This window comes from Ipomoea triloba, chromosome 8 (genome assembly GCF_003576645.1).
Source record: "Ipomoea triloba cultivar NCNSP0323 chromosome 8, ASM357664v1".
Lineage (NCBI taxonomy): Eukaryota > Viridiplantae > Streptophyta > Magnoliopsida > Solanales > Convolvulaceae > Ipomoea > Ipomoea triloba.
The window spans coordinates 37,736-50,784 of NC_044923.1; the positions used below are offsets into that span (position 1 = coordinate 37,736).

A 13,049-nucleotide genomic window follows, 5' to 3' on the forward strand; every position below is an offset into this window, starting at 1 on the left:
AAACCCTAACCCTAAACCCTAAACCCTAAACCCAAAACCCTAAACCCAAACCCTAACCCAAACCCCAGACCCCATACCCCAGACCCCAGACCCCAGACCCAAGACCCAAGACCCAAGACCCAAGACCCCAAACCCTAGACCCTAGACCCTAGACCCTAGACCCTAGACCCTAGACCCTAAAACCACCCTAAACCCTAAACCCTAAACCCCAAACCCTAAACCCCGAACCCCGAACCCTCCCTAAACCCTAAACCCTAAACCCTAATGTCAACCACGTCCCCTTTCACTATCTCCCAGCAAGCCTTATAGAAAGCCCCCGAGAAACCATCGGGTCTAAGGTCTAGGGTCTCGGGTCTCGGGTTTCGGGTATCGGGTCTCGGGGTCTATAGGTTCGGGTTTAGGGTTCAGGGTTCAAGGTGTCAGGGTTTCAAGGCTCGGGGTTTCGGGGCTCAGGGTTCGGGGTCTCGGGTATAGGGTCTAGGGTTTAGGGTCTTGGGGTTCGGGTCTCGAGTCTAAGGTCTCGAGTCTCGGGTCTCGGGTCTAGGATCTAGGTTCTAGGGTCCCAAGTCTCGGGTCTCGGGTCTCAGGTCTCGAGTTAAGGGTTTCGGATTTCAGGGCTCGGGGCTCGGATCTCGGGTCTCGGGATCCTGGTGCTCGGGTCTCGGGTCTCGAGTCTCGGGTCTAGGGTCTAGAGTCTAGGGTCTCGGGTCTCGGGGTTCGGGTTCAGGGTTCAGGGTTTAGGGTCTCGGGGTTTCGGGGTTCGGGGTTTGAGGTCTAGGGCCTAGGTTCTTGGGTCCCGGGTCTCGGGTCTCGAGTCTCGGCTCTCGGGTCTCGGGGCTCGGGGCTCAGGTTTCTGGTCTCAGGTGTAGGGTCTAGAGTATAGGGTCTAGGGTCTAAGGTCTCGTGTCTCGGGTCTAGTGTGTAGGGTCTAAGGTTTCGGGTCTCAAGTCTTAGGGTTCAGGGTTCCGAGTCTCGGGTCCAGGGTCTAGGTTCTCGGGTCTCGGGGTTTGGGTTTGGGTTTAGGGTTCGAGGTTCAGGGTCTCGGGTCTCGGGGTTTCGGGGTTCGGGGGTTCGGGGTCTAGGGTATCGGGTATCGGGGCTCAGGACCTTAGAACCTACATCCTAGAGCTGGCCCCGAGCCTTGACTCGACACTCGAAGCCCAAAGCCCGAGATCCGAGAGCCGAACCCCGAGCCCCGAGACCTGAGACCCTAGACTCGAGACCCGTTACCCGAGACCCAAGACCCGGGACCCTAGAACCTAGACCCTAGACCCCGAACCCCGAACCCTGAACCCTAAGACCCCGAGACCCAAACCCCGAACCCCGAGACCTGAGACATGAACCCTGAATCCCGAACCCGAACCCCTAAACCCCGAGACCCGAGACCCTGAACCCTGAACCCCAAGCCTGAGCCCCGAGCCCTGAGCATCGAGACTTGAGACCCTAAACCCTAGACCGAGACCCGAAGCCCGAATCCCGAGACTTGAGACCCGAGACCCCGAACCCCGAGACCCCGAGACCCGTGACCCTAAACCCTGAAGGCCTGAACCCTAAACCATGAACCCTGAACCCTGAACCCTGAACCCCGACATCGAGCCCCGTTTCCCAAGACCCGAGGCCCGAACCCCGAGACCCGGGACCCTTGAACCTAGACCCTAGACCCGAGACCCGAGACCCTAGATCCTAAACCCTAGACCTGAGACCCGAGACCTGAGACCCGAGACCCGAGCCCCGAGACTAATAAATCATAATTAGCATTTCTACTGCCCCCCCCCCCCCAAACCTCATATACGACACTATATATATATTTAACACTTGACATACAAATAACCATGATTTTAACATGCAGCCATGTGATACTTTATTATTTTTGTTTTTGGTTGCGATGATGTGTTAGTAATGCTAAGTTCTATTCTTTAATTATATTGTTTCTTTTTGTATTAGTTTATTACAGTTGCGTTTTACAAGAAGATAAGTTTTTTTTTTGAATACTACTAACTCTATTACAATGCAGTATATGTTCATAACTACTTTCTCAACCTATTGAAGCACAAGAGTCAGTATTGCCTCCACCGAGGCTCGAACCCACCACCTCCCGTTTAAAATCAACGAATCATATGTAATTTAAAATTAAAAAAAAAAAAAAAGCGATGACATTTTTGTACTCTATAAATAATTAAAACTTTAATTTGAGTGCAAGCAACTTCTGTTAAAAGTGTAAGTAACAGATGTAAGTATGCAAGTACATTTTGCAAGTAAAATCACATAAAAGTGTCTATCATTTACACTTAATAGTGCAAGTAATTTATCTTTTCACATTGGTGCACTTAACGATAACGTCTCCTATATTAGTGCACTTAATGATAACGTTTAGTGCAACTAATGATAACGTTAGATACCCTTAATATTGTTGTTTGGTATACATTACTTATTGCACTTTTAATACATTTTACTTGTACTTAGGTGCACTATATGAAACTGTTACTTGCATTTTTAACATAATTTACCACTTACATTCAAAGTTCAATTATTTATAAAAAATATCACCTCATTAAAAAAAAAAAAAAGTTTCTAATCCGTTAGATATATTCAGATGAACGTACGTCTTCGATATGTTCATATTTCTCTTTAGAGTGTGCGTTCTCATTTGATCTGTTTCGTATATATATAAGGTCCGGCTTAGGTGTAAACTGTCATTTTTGACCCTTGCTCTTGACTAAATCAATGTATGAGATTAAACTCTATTTTTACCTAAAAACATTTGGGCGCGCGTAAATATATATATGTGATAATGGATAGAGTATCATGCATGGCTGCCACATGCATATACTATTTTAGTATTTCACACTCAGCCTCCCAAATGTATCTACCATCACGAGTAGATTTTTTACAATATCCGATATAATTAAGTCATCATGTGAGTGGAGATATGATTAGAGAGAGGCCAGGCCGGGATATATATATATATAGCTTAATTTAGTTTGTAGGTTGTGTATTATTTTAACAATACTTGTACTTTTTTTATCATGTATATATTATCGTAGATAGCTACAGTAGAGTAGATGACACACATATGATGCTTCATTTTTGTTTCTTCAATCATTCCAAATTTCTGACATGAAATGAGATGGGGACTGGCTAGGTTCACGGGAGGCAGATTGACTCAAAAGAAAAGTGATGGCACAGAAATTCTAGTCACGCTATAGCCAATGCATGCATGTTTATTTATTTACTATTGCGTGTGCCGTGTGGTAGAGAAGGAATGCACAAAACCCACATCAAGGTTAAGATTCCGACATTTCAGGTTAAACTTTTTAGATTTCATTTCTTGGGTGCAATTAAAAAAAGGCGAAATCCCTGTGGCAGCACCGACTTTACATTTAAAATTATAAATTAGTCAAATTATTAATTAATGTTTTAATAGCCTTTTAATTGGGAGTACTAAGTGTCTATAATGAGCCATTTTAATTCTATGAGAGGGTAATAAGACGGTTATCAATATTTAATCATGTGTTATTGAATGCAATAAAAAAATGTTGGTGCATGTTTTGATGAGTGGGCCGGGAATGAAAATATTTGTTAAGGAAACTATAATCATTTAAACACACATTATTATATTGTATGCTAGGACAGTGCACGCCAAGGCCAAGCTATACCCAAAGCAATCGTTATACCCTACACCACGGTGCACATAGCAATGTGCACCACGTACGTAAAACGACGTCGTTTTAGTGTTAGTGGACGCGGACACGAATGACTCAGGGAATTCATTATCTATAATACACATAATCATTATCTATAATACACAGAACGTTTACCTAGAATACACAGAATGTTTGCCCAGAATACACAGAATATTGACACAAAATACACAGATGTTAGTGGATGCGAACACGGACGCGAATGACTCCAGGGAATTCATTATCTATAATACACATAATCATTATATAGAATACACAGAACGTTTGCCTAGAATACACATAATGTTTGACGAGAATACACAGAATATTGACACAAAATACACAGAGAACTCATCCTCCTAACATTCGAATGCACAAACACATCACAACTTGTGTTAATAACATGAATACACAGAATATTTACACAAAATACACAGAACTCATCCTCCTAAACATTCGAATGCACAAACACATCACAACATGTGTTACTAACATGAATACACATAACGGTTGCCTATAATACACAGAACGGTTGCCTGGAATACACAAAATGATTGCTTGGAATACACAGAATATTAACATAAATACAGACCGGCCGAAACGGGAAACGTGATTTTCAAAAAAAAAATGGATGATTAGTTTACAATGCTCAAAACGACGTCGTTTAGGTACATGGTGCACATTGCTTTGTGCACCATGGTGCACAATATAATTTGCCTACTCAAAGACGAGTGTGAGTGACATTATTAGAAAGTAAATATATCAATCAGCCAATCACCAATATAATGTGACAAATTAAACAGGCATGCAATTAAATTAAGTACTAGTACTTATTTGAAAGCATGGCAATAGGGGCAAACAGTACATCTAGCTTAATTACCTCCAGCCCTCCAGGCCACCATCATATCCATATCGCTATCTTAGCTTCTTTTTTTCTTTTTTTTCTTTTTTTTTTTTTGTCAAAGACAGTAATGCTTATTAACCAGACTAGATTCAACTTTTTACTTGGCAATGTCTAATTGCATGCCAGTGCCAGCGACACTGCACTGTATGTATATATGGTGTTGCCAAAACATTATTATCATATCTATCCCATCCAGTCAGACACAAAAGAAATGCATATATAGCTTTAAGCTGCATGCGGTAAGCTAGAAAGATAAGAGACATGGCCGGGTGTGAGACCTGACCTGGCTATGATATGACGGGTGTATTGTTGTGGATCATAATTTCCCTATTTTGGAGGAACCGGTGGCCATATATATTTTTGTCTGTAGCAAAATGGAGTACAGTAGAGGTTAAGGCTTGGCCTGAGGGGCCCTCAGAGTAGACGTTGGCTCGTCAAACGTTACACTCACGAGCGAGCGAGCGAGCACAACCTACCTACTACACCATTATATTATATTATATTATATTTTCTGTATCTTCTTCTTCTTCTCTGCCACAAATTAAACTACGTACTATTCCTCACCTTCCCTTGGCATCTGATCTTCAATTCAATGGCTTCCGCTTCTTCTCCTCCCCCTTGGGGGGGTTTCTTGAATGATAATGAGAAATTAGACCTAAAATCTGTGCGCCTATTTGTCACTTTGATCAATCACCATATGCATGCATTACTCACAGACAACAAGGCATGTAAAGTTTTCAAGTCCAGATGCACTTCCAAGCTTCAAATCCCCCCCCGATGGAGGAGAAGGAGATGAGGAGGAGCATTCAGTCCTCTCCAATCTCTACTGGGGTTTACACACTATTGAAGCAGCCATAAAGCTAAATGGCCAGAAGAAAAAATTTCCAGGCTTCATGCTTCTGAGAAGATGCTCCAAATCCCTGCCGCCCTAGATGAGCATGGAGTCACAGCAGGAATCCCAAACCATCAACTGCTTGTCTGCTCATACTTTTATCTCTCCCTACTGTGGAAGCTCCAGGAGGATGAGTGGCAGGTAGCAATCCATTTTCTTCAGGCTCTCACTCTCTCCCCAACCCTAATCCATAAGGAATTGGCTCCCCAACTTTGCAAAACCCTGTGTCGTCTCTCCATCACACCTGCCCAACACAAAGATCAGTTACATGATGATGATGTGGCGGCAATCGCAAACATGGCAAAGAGATACAAGTCCTGGTTAATGTACTATCAAATAATGGATTTCAGAGAGACTCCTCAAAAGCCAAGACAGGCCACTGCCACAGAAACAACCTTGCCTCCTGATGAATCAGCAACTACTGCCCTGTAAGTTCTTCCTCTTCCAACAGCTGTAAACTAGGTAGGTAGGAAAAGTAAAAGGCCACATAGAATGCAGTTTAATTTGGAGAAACTAGAAAGGGAAATAAAGTAAACAAATTCACTGCAGAATTCCATTCAGTTTAGATGTATGTTCCACATTTTATCCCAATGGAATGCTGCTATTGCTATTGTTTAAACTTCTATCCTACATTCTCTCCATTATCTTCATTCAATTCACCACTTGTCAACATGATTAGCAAGTCTGTCTAGAATTAGGCACAAATTTGTAAAACTTTGGCAACAAATGAATGAAAACTGCACTAAAAATGGAACAAGTCTTCAGCATACATAAATGAACACTACACTGTTGTGCACCAATTGAAATATATATAGCGCATTAAAACTAACTATATATGAATAATTCTGATGTGTGATGACAAACTATTTCCTCATTGCATTATAGAGTGCATTGAAATGTAACGTCATTTCATGTAAAGGTTACAAAGTAAGGCCTGCTATCTACAATATAGAAGAAAGCACAAGCAATGCTCTGCTATATTTGTTTAAACATATATGTTAATGTTTGACTTTTAGATTGTAGTTTCTCAGTCAAGTTACACTTCTTCTTAATATTGAGAATATGGGGTCAGTCGATCTTCTAGTTTCCCTACATAATATATATTCAATTTGAATTATTTTGAAATTAACAGAGAATCAGTGCAGTTTGAGAAGGTGCATCCACTTGATCCACCAGAGGAAATGGTTGACAAGGCAGAGGCCTTGAACAACTTATTCCAAAATCACGTACAAGCTATTAAACAATCCAGAACACATTATTCTGAAGAAACTATTACAACATCAAGTATCAGATGTCTCAAAGATATCTTAATGGAATCCCAGTCAGACTCACCAATTTCACCAGATTTAAGCGACAGCAGTGACACTGAAGAATGTTTTTCAAAGGTAATTGGTTGAAGCCCAAAAAAAAAAAAAAAAGAAAGAGCATGCTTACAAATGGCTTGTTCATAAAAAGTTTCCCTCATCCTTTTGAAGATTAGAATTTTCATAATATCATTTTTTATTTCTGAATCAGGAAAACACAGCTGTTTGCTCCTTATCCATGCCTAGCATAGTCTCTAAGTCTCAAGCTTATAGACATTGGACATATGGAGAGAGAGCAGAAAATAAAACCAGTGATTTCTATTCCAAAAGATTCTCCAGCTCATTTCCCAGCAAGAAGCTATCAGCATTAGGAATCAGAAGCACGAAAGCACATGTTTTTGGCAAAAAAAAAGAAGCAGCAAGGCAAGGGGAGCTACAAATAGACGATCATGAATTTTATGGCTATACAGGGGGGTCTATGTCTATGCGTGATTCTCATTTCTACCAGGTAAAGTGCCAGCGGAGTTCTTCAGGGAGGAAGAAAGGAGAAAGTCACCACAAGATCACAAAGGAAGGACATACGAATATGGAGCAAGTTGGAATACTTGAGAAAATAATTTCAAAGTTATGTTTTATGGAGGAACTAAGAAATTGTCAGGAAGATCATGCAGCTGACCTTACAAAAATATATGAAACTCTGAATGATAAAGCAGGAATGAAGTACTCTCTACTGAAGGACATCATTCTAGATCAATTACTAAGGGCTATATCAACATCCAAAGAAGAGCAGGTGATAAGAGAATCAGTATCCACACTATCAATTATCATTTCAAAGAACCGATCAGTTATTGAAGACATCAAGATCTTTCGCGCCAAGGGTAAAATTGGAAATAACAACATTAGGCTATTCAGGACTCAGGAATAGCCTAATACCTAGGGGGCCTAGGAATCTCCATTCCCCTTGCAAGGAGAATAGGTTAAATGTTCCTGGGAATAGAAAGTTTTACCAAACAGCGGAATAGGCCTATTACTGGGGATGCTATTCCATTCCAAGCCTATTCCGCGAACCAAACGTGACATAAGTATATTCATTTTCATCGTATCGCTTTTAGTTTTTCTTCCTCCTCCATATTTGAACGAATTAATTGTAATTATTATAAAAAATATAACAACTCATGTTTAACTAATTTTTTAAAGTTTAAATAACTTAAAGTTTTCAAAAGGAAAGTGTAATTATTTTTTTTAAAGTTTTTAAATAATTTTCAATCAATTTTCATTTAATTAGTAATATCCTTTTACTTTTCCAATTTGCCTAATTTCCGTTTCTTTTTCTATTAGGATCTTTTTATATTTTCAATCAATTAGTAAAATCAGTTTTCTTTTCCATTTTATCTTTACTATTGTTTGTGCGGAAATTTTACAAAGGATGATTTTATTTTTATTAATAGTAGTATAGATATAGAAGTATAGATAAGTATTCGAAATATTATTATTTGTGTAAATAATAATTAGTAAATTATTTTTTCTTATAAAATTACTCATAATTTTCAAGGAATTTTCTTATATATTTATTATTGCAGAATTTGTTTCCATTATTCTCACAATTATAATGGTTTAATTATTCTCAGAATTTGGTAAATAAAATTTTGTTACCAATTAAATTTTATTAATTTTTTACCAATTAATTAGTAATATTAGTTTGTGTGGGGAAGTTGAAGGGGATGGTTTTACTTTTATTAATAGTATTGATATGTGAATATAAAAACAATATATTACCAATTAATAGATATTAGTTTATTTCGATTTTACATTTTCTTACTAAATAAGCTTTATTAATTATTTGACTAATAAAATATTTAATTAATTGACTACAAAAGTTTGGGCGGGAAAATAAAGTAGGAGGATTTTATTTTTACATATAGTATAGATCAGATTCAATATTTTTAATTATATGTCCAAATGGTTGATACGATATTACAAAAATATAGAAAGTGAAGTAATTAAGGTAACCAAATTATTATTATTATTATTATTATTATTATTATTATTATTATTATTATTGTTATTATTAAAGGAAATGACAGGAATGATGTGTAGTAGTTTAGGCTATATAAGGTATGACTAAATAGAATAGAGATTTTATTCTATAATTATTCTATGTGTGACTATTAAATTATGTTTTCTTTTTCATTTTTTCTTTTTTATTGTTAATATTATTAGTATTAATCATTAAATTATGGACCATTTTTTAATTTCTTTTTCTATTATTTCCTCAATAAATTTTCATTTTCTATTGTTTGGACAGAAGTGGTTGGACGGGAAAGCACGAAATGGAAATTTTGTTAGGATTTTCCTTTTTATTAGTAACCTTATTATTATTAGTCCATTTCCTGGTAAGTTAATTTCGTTCTGTTTTCTATTTTTCCTCGTAAGTTGATTTTGTTTCCTTTTTCATTTTTCATTTTTACTGCTAACATTATTAATATTAATCATTGAATTATGAATCATTTTTTATTTTCCTTTTATATTGTTTGCTAAATATTTTTTTTAATTGTTTGGGCTGAAGTGTTTGGGCGTGTACTTCAATTTTCAGGAGAAAATGATACAAAAGTTCTCGTTTCGCCATTTCTAATTCCGGTAATTCCTCAAACTCCAATTCAATCGATGCATATGTTTATATTTTTTGTTTTTTGTTGGTTTGTTTTTGTTTTTCTTTGAATAGTAAAAACAATAACTTGAATGCTAAGCCATTTCTCCACCATTTCATCAAAGTTCGAGTAACTGATTCAATGCTAGATCATCACGTATATACAAAAATAAATCACATAAAAAATGATTTAAAAACAAAAAAAAAAAAGGACCCATCTTTAAGCATATGCATACATGTTTCTGCACACGGAAGACGTGCTAATAAACATATGCATACATGTGGGAAACTTAGAGACGACAACCACCATTCTTGGAAAAACCTTAGAGAGAGGATAGGCAAACCCAAGTTTGATCCTACTCGACTCTGTTACAATGTATTATTATTATTATTATTATTATTATTATTATTATTATTATTATTATCATTATTATTATCATTATCATTATTATTATTATGATTATTACTATGATTATCATTATCATTATCATTATCATTATCATTATCATTATCATTATTATTATTATTCTTATTATTATTATTATTATTATTATTGACATATTCGTAATATATTAGCATATATATAATATATGATTGACATTCGTAATTTTTGTATATCAGCNAGGGGGCCTAGGAATCTCCATTCCCCTTGCAAGGAGAATAGGTTAAATGTTCCTGGGAATAGAAAGTTTTACCAAACAGCGGAATAGGCCTATTACTGGGGATGCTATTCCATTCCAAGCCTATTCCGCGAACCAAACGTGACATAAGTATATTCATTTTCATCGTATCGCTTTTAGTTTTTCTTCCTCCTCCATATTTGAACGAATTAATTGTAATTATTATAAAAAATATAACAACTCATGTTTAACTAATTTTTTAAAGTTTAAATAACTTAAAGTTTTCAAAAGGAAAGTGTAATTATTTTTTTTAAAGTTTTTAAATAATTTTCAATCAATTTTCATTTAATTAGTAATATCCTTTTACTTTTCCAATTTGCCTAATTTCCGTTTCTTTTTCTATTAGGATCTTTTTATATTTTCAATCAATTAGTAAAATCAGTTTTCTTTTCCATTTTATCTTTACTATTGTTTGTGCGGAAATTTTACAAAGGATGATTTTATTTTTATTAATAGTAGTATAGATATAGAAGTATAGATAAGTATTCGAAATATTATTATTTGTGTAAATAATAATTAGTAAATTATTTTTTCTTATAAAATTACTCATAATTTTCAAGGAATTTTCTTATATATTTATTATTGCAGAATTTGTTTCCATTATTCTCACAATTATAATGGTTTAATTATTCTCAGAATTTGGTAAATAAAATTTTGTTACCAATTAAATTTTATTAATTTTTTACCAATTAATTAGTAATATTAGTTTGTGTGGGGAAGTTGAAGGGGATGGTTTTACTTTTATTAATAGTATTGATATGTGAATATAAAAACAATATATTACCAATTAATAGATATTAGTTTATTTCGATTTTACATTTTCTTACTAAATAAGCTTTATTAATTATTTGACTAATAAAATATTTAATTAATTGACTACAAAAGTTTGGGCGGGAAAATAAAGTAGGAGGATTTTATTTTTACATATAGTATAGATCAGATTCAATATTTTTAATTATATGTCCAAATGGTTGATACGATATTACAAAAATATAGAAAGTGAAGTAATTAAGGTAACCAAATTATTATTATTATTATTATTATTATTATTATTATTATTATTATTATTGTTATTATTAAAGGAAATGACAGGAATGATGTGTAGTAGTTTAGGCTATATAAGGTATGACTAAATAGAATAGAGATTTTATTCTATAATTATTCTATGTGTGACTATTAAATTATGTTTTCTTTTTCATTTTTTCTTTTTTATTGTTAATATTATTAGTATTAATCATTAAATTATGGACCATTTTTTAATTTCTTTTTCTATTATTTCCTCAATAAATTTTCATTTTCTATTGTTTGGACAGAAGTGGTTGGACGGGAAAGCACGAAATGGAAATTTTGTTAGGATTTTCCTTTTTATTAGTAACCTTATTATTATTAGTCCATTTCCTGGTAAGTTAATTTCGTTCTGTTTTCTATTTTTCCTCGTAAGTTGATTTTGTTTCCTTTTTCATTTTTCATTTTTACTGCTAACATTATTAATATTAATCATTGAATTATGAATCATTTTTTATTTTCCTTTTATATTGTTTGCTAAATATTTTTTTTAATTGTTTGGGCTGAAGTGTTTGGGCGTGTACTTCAATTTTCAGGAGAAAATGATACAAAAGTTCTCGTTTCGCCATTTCTAATTCCGGTAATTCCTCAAACTCCAATTCAATCGATGCATATGTTTATATTTTTTGTTTTTTGTTGGTTTGTTTTTGTTTTTCTTTGAATAGTAAAAACAATAACTTGAATGCTAAGCCATTTCTCCACCATTTCATCAAAGTTCGAGTAACTGATTCAATGCTAGATCATCACGTATATACAAAAATAAATCACATAAAAAATGATTTAAAAACAAAAAAAAAAAAGGACCCATCTTTAAGCATATGCATACATGTTTCTGCACACGGAAGACGTGCTAATAAACATATGCATACATGTGGGAAACTTAGAGACGACAACCACCATTCTTGGAAAAACCTTAGAGAGAGGATAGGCAAACCCAAGTTTGATCCTACTCGACTCTGTTACAATGTATTATTATTATTATTATTATTATTATTATTATTATTATTATTATTATCATTATTATTATCATTATCATTATTATTATTATGATTATTACTATGATTATCATTATCATTATCATTATCATTATCATTATCATTATCATTATTATTATTATTCTTATTATTATTATTATTATTATTATTGACATATTCGTAATATATTAGCATATATATAATATATGATTGACATTCGTAATTTTTGTATATCAGCCATAATTCGTAATTCGTGTATTTTTTGATAGCATATATATAATATAATATGATTGAAAATATTTGTTACGATTTAATGAACAAATTAATTTATAATTAATAGATATTATTTTGTAATTTTCAATTCCAATAATATGTTATATTCTTGATTTAATTTTCAATTCCAATAATATATCATATTCTTGATTTAATTTTCTACTAATAAATGATGACTTTATGGACGTGATCTTCGTGTATATATTTTTTTTAAGACAATTTTCTTGTATATATAAATATTATCAATTTTATTGCACGTACATTACCGTGTATAAGTGACATTAATATGCTAGTATTTGTTACGATTTAATGAACAAATTAATTTAATAAAATAATATTATGTAAGCAAACAATCCGTGTTAGTAGGTTATTACCATTTGAGAATTGGTTGGAAATGATTTGAAAATAAAATATAATAAATATTTGATTTAATTTTACATGGGACTTGCCAATTACAATTATTAGATATTATTAGCATATCTAAAAACATAATAAGTTTCAATCCAGGTATACCCCTGGTTTATGTCCGTTTTTTCCGTTAATTTTTGTTGTACCTTATGCTATAAATGTTGTACTACATAATTTTTTGGACAAAAGTGTCCCTACCGTTATAACTTCTGTTATCTTTTC

At 34.2% G+C, this 13,049-nt stretch overlaps 1 pseudogene; it reads left to right on the plus strand.

Moving 5' to 3' along the window:
• Window positions 1-5,143: 5,143 nt before the first annotated feature.
• On the plus strand, window positions 5,144-10,232 carry LOC116027829 (annotated as a pseudogene).
• Window positions 10,233-13,049: the final 2,817 nt, after the last annotated feature.